Source organism: Trematomus bernacchii, unplaced genomic scaffold (genome assembly GCF_902827165.1).
Source record: "Trematomus bernacchii unplaced genomic scaffold, fTreBer1.1, whole genome shotgun sequence".
Taxonomy (NCBI): domain Eukaryota; kingdom Metazoa; phylum Chordata; class Actinopteri; order Perciformes; family Nototheniidae; genus Trematomus; species Trematomus bernacchii.
In genome coordinates this window covers 3411978-3420017 of record NW_022987524.1, presented here as the reverse complement: position 1 = coordinate 3420017, position 8040 = coordinate 3411978, and the positions used below count along the sequence as shown (strand labels likewise).

At 39.5% G+C, this 8040-nt stretch overlaps 1 long non-coding RNA gene across 1 annotated transcript; it reads left to right on the top strand.

Annotated features, from left to right (window-relative positions):
- The first annotated feature begins 6273 nt into the window (after positions 1–6273).
- Positions 6274–7063, top strand: LOC117473514. Its single transcript, XR_004555040.1, has 3 exons — positions 6274–6295; positions 6381–6434; positions 7040–7063. It is a non-coding gene; the product is annotated as an uncharacterized LOC117473514 (long non-coding RNA).
- The last annotated feature ends 977 nt before the right edge of the window (positions 7064–8040 follow it).

Genomic DNA, 8040 nt, shown 5'->3' with positions numbered 1-8040 from the left:
TTAAAAAATGACAACACAAAGCTGATTTAAAGACATAGCAGATGTAAACAAGTAACAAAACATACCACGGACCTACAAATAGTGATTATTAGCCTCTTATCTCTCATTGAATCAAGATAAGAAGTCTACAGCCAAATTACAGGGGGTAGAATTGACCATCTCAGTTTGGTGTATTGGCATGCTAACATTAGCTAACTAGTACTAAACAAAGTATATGTAGGCTGATGGGAATGTCAAACGTTTTTAGGTTATTTTTACATACTGTAAGGTGCCAGATGGTGCGTAAGGAAAACTAACAACATTTTCAGGTTTTGATTTACTTTGAGGGATATATGGATATCTGTAAAAAAAAATGCATTACAACCCTGCCAGCAATTGTAGAGACATTTCACTTAAAACAGAAAAAAAAAGCTGGGATTCAACAATTGGAAATTGGATTCGTCCGGCGACCATAAAGGTTCATGGCAATCTATCCAATAGTTGTTAATATGTTGGAATAGCCTCCCAACTGAGATACGGGATTGTCCCACTCTCAATAGTTTTAAAGGACAACTCAAAGAATGGTTGAGAAACAAACAGATGTGCGATCACCGCTAAATGCACTTTAATACAGGGGTATCTCCTCTTGCTCTTTATGCATCTCTTGTATCCTCTCTTGCACTTTATATGTCGTTGCTATAGTGTACTGCCATGTGGTAAATGCTTGTGTGTGCTGCTCTTGCTCTCTTGCATATCATGTATTTATTTTTTGCTATGTTTACAAATGTCATGTTCTTATATGTTGTATGTCAGGGAGACTACGGATGGAAATTAGCTCAAAGCTAAAATCCGGCATATTTACACTTGAAGCATTATTTGTCTTACGTGTTCATTAATGTGCATTGTCCCTATTCAAATAAACGATTAAATGAAAAAATGAAAATGTTGATACATTTGAGTCCAGACTGAAGTGGTGGACTAGCTATGACTGACTGGGAGACAAACATTCTGTAAATTGCAAAACAGCTTCATGCTGCTACTGTGGCTAAAAAATATATTACTGTTAAATCAACATACCTTCAATGATGCTCAAAGCATTCCTGAGGGAATCATTCTCCCTCTCCAGTGCAGCAACCCTTTCCTCCAACGTCCTCAGGTAACTCTTTTCGTTCACCTCTTGGGCACACCATTAAAAAAAAAAAGGTTAGGTTTAAAAGCCAGTGGTGGAAAGTTAGTTCTAAATAAATGTACTTGTGTTTTGAGGATTTAGCAGCCAGGTATGTATTGCACAGTTTAGGTAAATGTAGGTCACTGCACTTTGGACTTAGTATAAAACAGATACATACCTTCTGAAGATCCTTATATTTTTTGATAATGTCTGATGACTCCAGCCGTGATTTTTTGCTTGGTCTCTCCTGAGAACAGACAACAACATAAAAATAAATATTTGTTTTTGTGTGTGGTTGTGTGTGTATCTTCATAAAGTTGTGGTGTTTCGATTTTGAATAACTCACCTCTGACTGTTCCACGTCGTCGTCCTCCTCCAGAAAAAGGCCTCCTCTTCTTTGCCCTCTTGCCTTTTCCCATCGGCCCGGATTGTTCAAAAGGTTCTTTACCTTCAACCAGCCGGTTCCTCATTTTGAGGAGTGCACCTTTGTCATCTGTTGGAAGCAACAAAGATATTCAGCCTATTACTTTGTACAATCCATATATATATATATAGGGTACATCAACATTTGTATGTGAGTCACATTGTCTGCTTACATGACAATATGTTGGTAATGATACTCTGTATAGGAAAATATAACATATGGTCATGCTACACCCATTATGAGTATACTTATGATACTTAGCTGATAATACCTAGCCAGGTGAGTTAAACTATATATTAGTGGCAGCTGGTGAAAAATATTTTAGGTGGGGCTGTGGAAGATGGGGGGGATGGGGGCATATTTTATACCAGGGGTCTGCAACCTTTTTGAAACTGAGAGCTACCTGAAGGATAATGTACTCTATGGAGGGCTGCTTTTTTGATATAATCTTTCTGAAGAATATAAGTATATTTTTACTAATTACTGTTTCCAATGGGCGACACTTTTTTAGATAAAAAACAGTATTTTTATTTGTAATAATAACTTTAGAGCGGATTTATAGAGCGCCTTTCATTTAACAGATCTGAGGACGCTGATTGGCTGAAATGTGCTGTCATATTTTTCGGGTAGCAACGGTCAGCGATTGGTTGGCTGCTGCTGCGCTGGGCAGCTCCAACAAGGCGTGTAGGACAGAGAGTGAATACCAGTGGCGTCGCCTGGCCTGTAGAGATGGCAAATCCGGATCATTTTACGGACTCAGGGTCTTCTGAGTCAGTCATTGAAGAGATCCGGATCATACGAGTCATTTGAGTCATATGAGTCAGCATGACCAAGACCGTAGAAATCCTATTGGTGAAACCGAAAAGTTGTTGCATTTCACGAGCATATTATTATTCCATATATTTTGAATATATATATATATATTTGTATATATATATATATATATATATATATATATATATATATATATATATATATATAATATCTGCATGTATATTTTCTATTTCGACATGTATATTTTATATTTTATTTTTATTTCCATTCTTGTATATTTTGTAGTTTTGTTTTATTGTAAAATGCCTTTTATGCTGCTGTAACAACAACAATTTCCCAATTTGGGATCAATAAAGTACTATCTATCTATCTATCTATCTATTAAACTGACGTTATAATTAACCTCCGCTACACAGTGTATTTTGCTTTAATAAAAAATGTTGATCACAAAAAAAAGGGTTATTTTGCGATTTGGCAAATCTGAGTTTGCTGTTGACTCGTGCATGAGGACGAGTCTGCTGGATCTGCTGCTATATACGGCTCCGAGTCCGCACGAGTCTGCTCTGCTGTGTGTTGCACACACAGTGAGTCAGGATTTGCGAATCCGAGTCTGCTGTGGACTCGTGCATGACGACGAGTCTGCTGGATCTCTGGATCTGCTGCTATATGGTTACGGCTCCGAGTCCGCACGAGTCTGATCCGCTGTGTGTTGCAGCGAGTCAGGATTTGCGAATCTGCGAATCTGCGAATCCGAGTCTGCTGTGGACTCGTGCATGACGACGAGTCTGCTGGATCTGCTGCTATACGGTTACGGCTCCGAGTCCGCACGAGTCTGATCCGCTGTGTGTTGCAGCGAGTCAGGATTTGCGAATCTGCGAATCTGCGAGTCTGCTGTTGGAGCCGTCGGCTCCTCTGAGTCCCCACGAGTCTGCAGGAAGTTTCACTGATCCGCGTCCCCTCCCCTGAGCCAAACGATCACTTCTGGCAGCTATCCTGTGACTGTATACTTGCTAAAGGGTAGGTAGATGGACTTGGGGTACGTTATAATGTGATTTTACATGTTATAAAGAGAGTAGCGAGTGACGCAATTTATAGTTTTAATTTGTACGTCACACCAAGTGTGGGACTCAAGGACTCGGTTTAATGGAGAGGGGAGACTCGTCATGACCAGCTCATTTCTAGGATCCGGGTTAATGATCCGGATGAATCAGGACTCGCCCATCTCTACTGGCCTGGGCATCCGGGGCTTTAGCCCCGAATGTTTTTTCTCTAGCCCCGGACAATTCTCCCTCAATAATATAATACATTAACCGTGCTTTACGTGAACCTCATCATGACACAAGAGAGGACGGCAGCACTGTAATTTCCCGTGTTCAGTGAATGCAACAGAGGCATGACACCAGACCAATCAGAGAGTTGCATGGAAATAAACGTGTGCTTGTGTCATTCAAGCTCGGCTCTGTGTGTGTGTGGCAATAGCGCATTTAGTGTGATAGAGAGAGAGAGGGAGAGAGGGGGAGGGAGGGACCGGTGTCAGCATGGACCGTGTTGTTAGCATCTGGTTAGCTAGCTGCACTAACGGACATAAGGAGCTGTTTGTTCCACAAGAAGCTGGAGGAGAGTCCTCTCCTCTCAGACTGAGAGACTCAGGTGAGCTAAAGGACTCTCTGAGTGTTTAGATACTTAACTTTAGTCTAAGTTATCTCAGTGGGTCTCAAACGGTTTGGTCACAAATTATTCAAAAGATTATTTCCGCGGCACACCTTCATATGATCATTATAGTTATAAAAAAAATAAGAGAATAAAGGAAAAACAGTTATGAAATACTATATGGCAGTAAAACAAGAATAGAGTTTAAAAGGGGAGTGATTAGTAAAATATCCTTAAAGAAAAAGTACATCTGTTTACAGTTCTGCTTCATATGGGTGTTGAGAGAGGTATCCATAGATCTCTTCATTTTGCTCTCAAAGTGCACCAGATTGATGCATTTAACTTCAATATTTAAAAAAAAATCTTCCCGGGGGAGCATCCCCCCGGACCCCCTAGAGGAGGTGAGCCCCCCACTCATAAAAAATACCACTTTACCCCTGCCTATATGCCGTGAGCTGATTATCGAGCCTTCATTGTAACAGTCGCGGGTGTACTGTGTGTGTGTGCGTGTGGGGAGTGTTGCAGTAGAATATTCCACTGTAGTGCCGCCGCCACTGTGGGCTAAGCCCCGAATGTTTTCAGGTCCAGGCGACGCCCCTGGTGAATACACATACTATACAGAGATGCTGTATGAGAAACCAATGTGAGTTTGGAAAATTGCACAATGTAAATCTATTCTAGTAGCGTAGTGGCAACAAAGTGATTACAAACCGGAGATTGCAGTTGGCACTGCGGAGGTCTGTATCCTAGCAACGCTAGAGAAGCGGGAAGCACGAGGCGAAAGTTGGGCACGCGCACGTCACCACTCACCAGCTACCCTCAGCGGCAGAATAATCCGTGCCTGGAAAAAGTTCTTTAGTTTTGATTCTCATTCACAAAAAGAGAGAAAACCTGAGAATGTACAAAAGATATTTGTCAGATTTAGGTATAGATATTCCCAGGACTACAAAACGGTACCGGAGGACCCGTATGGAGGCACAATTTGTGACAGGTAAGGACGGGTTTTCTCTTCATATTGGACGAACGGGATGAACTGCCAATATAAGACGTATTTCATTTGGTGGTTTTTGTCTCACATTACTGTATTCAACGAATTATAGCAGAGTATACTACAACATTTTGAAACGTTTTTTAGATGTATAGATTCACTTCGTGTATACTGCTATTATTCCTATTTTGATAGCAGTAGGGCAATATGTAAATTATGTTATATAACATATAAAATCAATATTGACTCTAAAAAAGCTGAGACATACATAAACCAAACCTAGCTTTTTGCTGAGATGCCAAATTAAAATGCCCACAATCAATGTGTGTATAAATGTCTGTGTAACAGCTGTGTGATTTTATCAATTTACAGACTCTGACTCATCCAGTGATGAAGCCTCAAATGAAGATCAAATGGTGGGTGAGAGTATAATGTATTACAGAGACAAAAGGTTGTGTTAGATTAATTAAAATCATATTATCAGGATAGTTATTGTGTAGCCTTTTGCTTTATCTCAGGCTGATCACCATTCTGGCGGGACATCAGATGACAGAGGGGAGGATCCACATCATGAAATGGTAGTTTTTTGCATTGACTGATCCAGACTTAAGAAATTGGACTCACTGGTGGACTTATGACTATGCTACTTGGTCACTGATATATTTTTTAATGCATTGCCACTGTGCATTGCCACATGGTCATCGTTCGTCCGTCATGTACTGTCTTTGTATCCTGCTTGAATGCTCTTTTTATGATGCCTGCCTCAGGAATAGCCCCTCTTTTTTTTAATTGAATTAATTTGATTTCTACTTTTCTGTCTCTCAGAGTGACGATGAACTAGAGATGGCTGCAGACGACGAAGGAACAGATCAACAACATGAAATGGTACAACATAAACATGCAGGGATTGTTTTACTTATTAAAAAAATAATTTATTCTGTTAAAATCCATCACCTTTGCTACATTACAGGTAGCAGTAAGAGACAACACAGTTTTCTATGATGGTAAGAATACAGATTTATCCGACACAAAATGAGTTGGGTTACAAATATTTAACTAAATGTATCAGGAGAGTTATTTTATAACTTATAGTTAACATTAATATTATTTTCACTGTATGCACATACGACTTTCACCCGCACTGCTACCTTCCCATTTAAATATATTTTGTTGCTGCATGCTATAACACGTGCATTCCCTATGGGCATCAATAAAGATCCATCTTATCTTATAGCCTTTTGCTGTCTCTCAGGCTGACCACCTGTCTGGAGGGTCATCAGAGGACAGAGGGGAAGATCCAAACCATGAAATGGTATAATTTGTGCAGGTCCACTTTGTTCCAAAAAGACAAACTGGTGTTTGGCTTAACTACGACTTCTGCTGCTCTTATATTACAGAACTCTGACCGAGGCACAAACACTTCAGATGAAAGTGCAGGCGAAGATGTAATGGTGTGTAAGATTGTTTTCATTATTATATTGGCAAACATGTATCTCCTCTGCTTAGCAAACAGTTTAGTATTTCTGGTGGTAACAATATAGTGCTTCTTTAGGACACAATGGATTATAGCTGTATAAGTTTATTTAGGACAGACCAGGTAATGTTAACAGCATGACACTAAATCAGAGCCCACTGTTTATGATTACATCATCAAGATCACACTGGAACTATAAACGTTGTTGATGAACATAAAGAAGGTGATTGGCTGAATCAGGAGTTACACTTTTTAATTGTTTTTCATAACAAGATAAAGACAAAATGTGGCACTGGCTGTTAACGCAACTGATAAATATCCTTGAATATAAGCGTTGTGTATAAAAACATTTTAGTCACCACCAGAAACTACAGTATGAATTTCAAAACAAATAATTCAGTAATAGAAACATCAATCTGCTTTGGTATGGTAGCAAACTCTACAAACAACTGAATTTGTAAGACAGAAACTTGACATACAGGATAAATTACCTGGGAAAATGCTCTTCTGCACCTGGCCTAAATACAGGACTGGATATGATCACAACTAACTTTCTATATCTCTGCAACTTCTGTATTATAGAATGAAGATAGAGCTAACTCAGTTCCATCTGGTGACGACACTCCAGAAGATCCAATGGTGAGATCATTTAGCTAAATGTGTTTATTTTGCTTAAATATTGAAAATATAGACATTTTATTTTGGTATTGACATATAATGTGTTATCCTTTTTATTAGGAGCATGTATTTGACCCTACCTTCAATGGTGAGAAGAAGATCTATGCTGGTTCTTCAGTTACAATGGCAGCTCTCCTTCTTCTTCTCATGGCTTTTATCCTGAAGCATGGCCTGTCAAAAGCAGCGACCAAACACCTCCTCGAGCTCCTAAACTTTGTGGTGCCCGGATGTGTGCCAAAGTCAGTGTGGTATTTAGAGAAATACTTTCTTGATTATAATGACAAAACAGAAATTCATTTTTACTGTCCCAGATGTGCAAACTACCTCGGTGTTGAACCAGGTAATGAGTGTGGGGTGTGCCAGCAGAGCTTGAACAGAAAGGGTCTACTTGAGAAAGCATACTATTTCCTTGTAATGCCACTTAAAGTGCAACTGAGAAATATCCTTGCCAATGTCCAATCAAAGCTAGGCAAGCATTTCACAAGAGATGCCTCCATTTCTGATATCAACACTGGAAGTGAATACAGACGCGAGGCTCAGGAAGTCAACACTGACAGTATTACACTAACCTTCAATTGTGATGGCGCCCCTGTGTTCAATTCATCAAAAACTTCAATTTGGCCCATCTTGTGTACTATCAATGAATTACCATTTGTGGATAGATGTAAAAATGTTCTATTGCATACATTATGGTTTGGCAAAGGGAAACCCAAGGTTCAAAGTTACTTCACCCCATTCATCCATGAACTTCAAAAACTGAGGGACACAGGATTCTATTGGAAAGATGATAATGGATTAGAACATCACACCAGAGTAACAGCTAAAATATGTATTTCTGATGCAGTAGCAAGGGCAATGGTACAGAACTTTAAACAGTTCAATGGAGAATTTGGATGTGGTTTTTG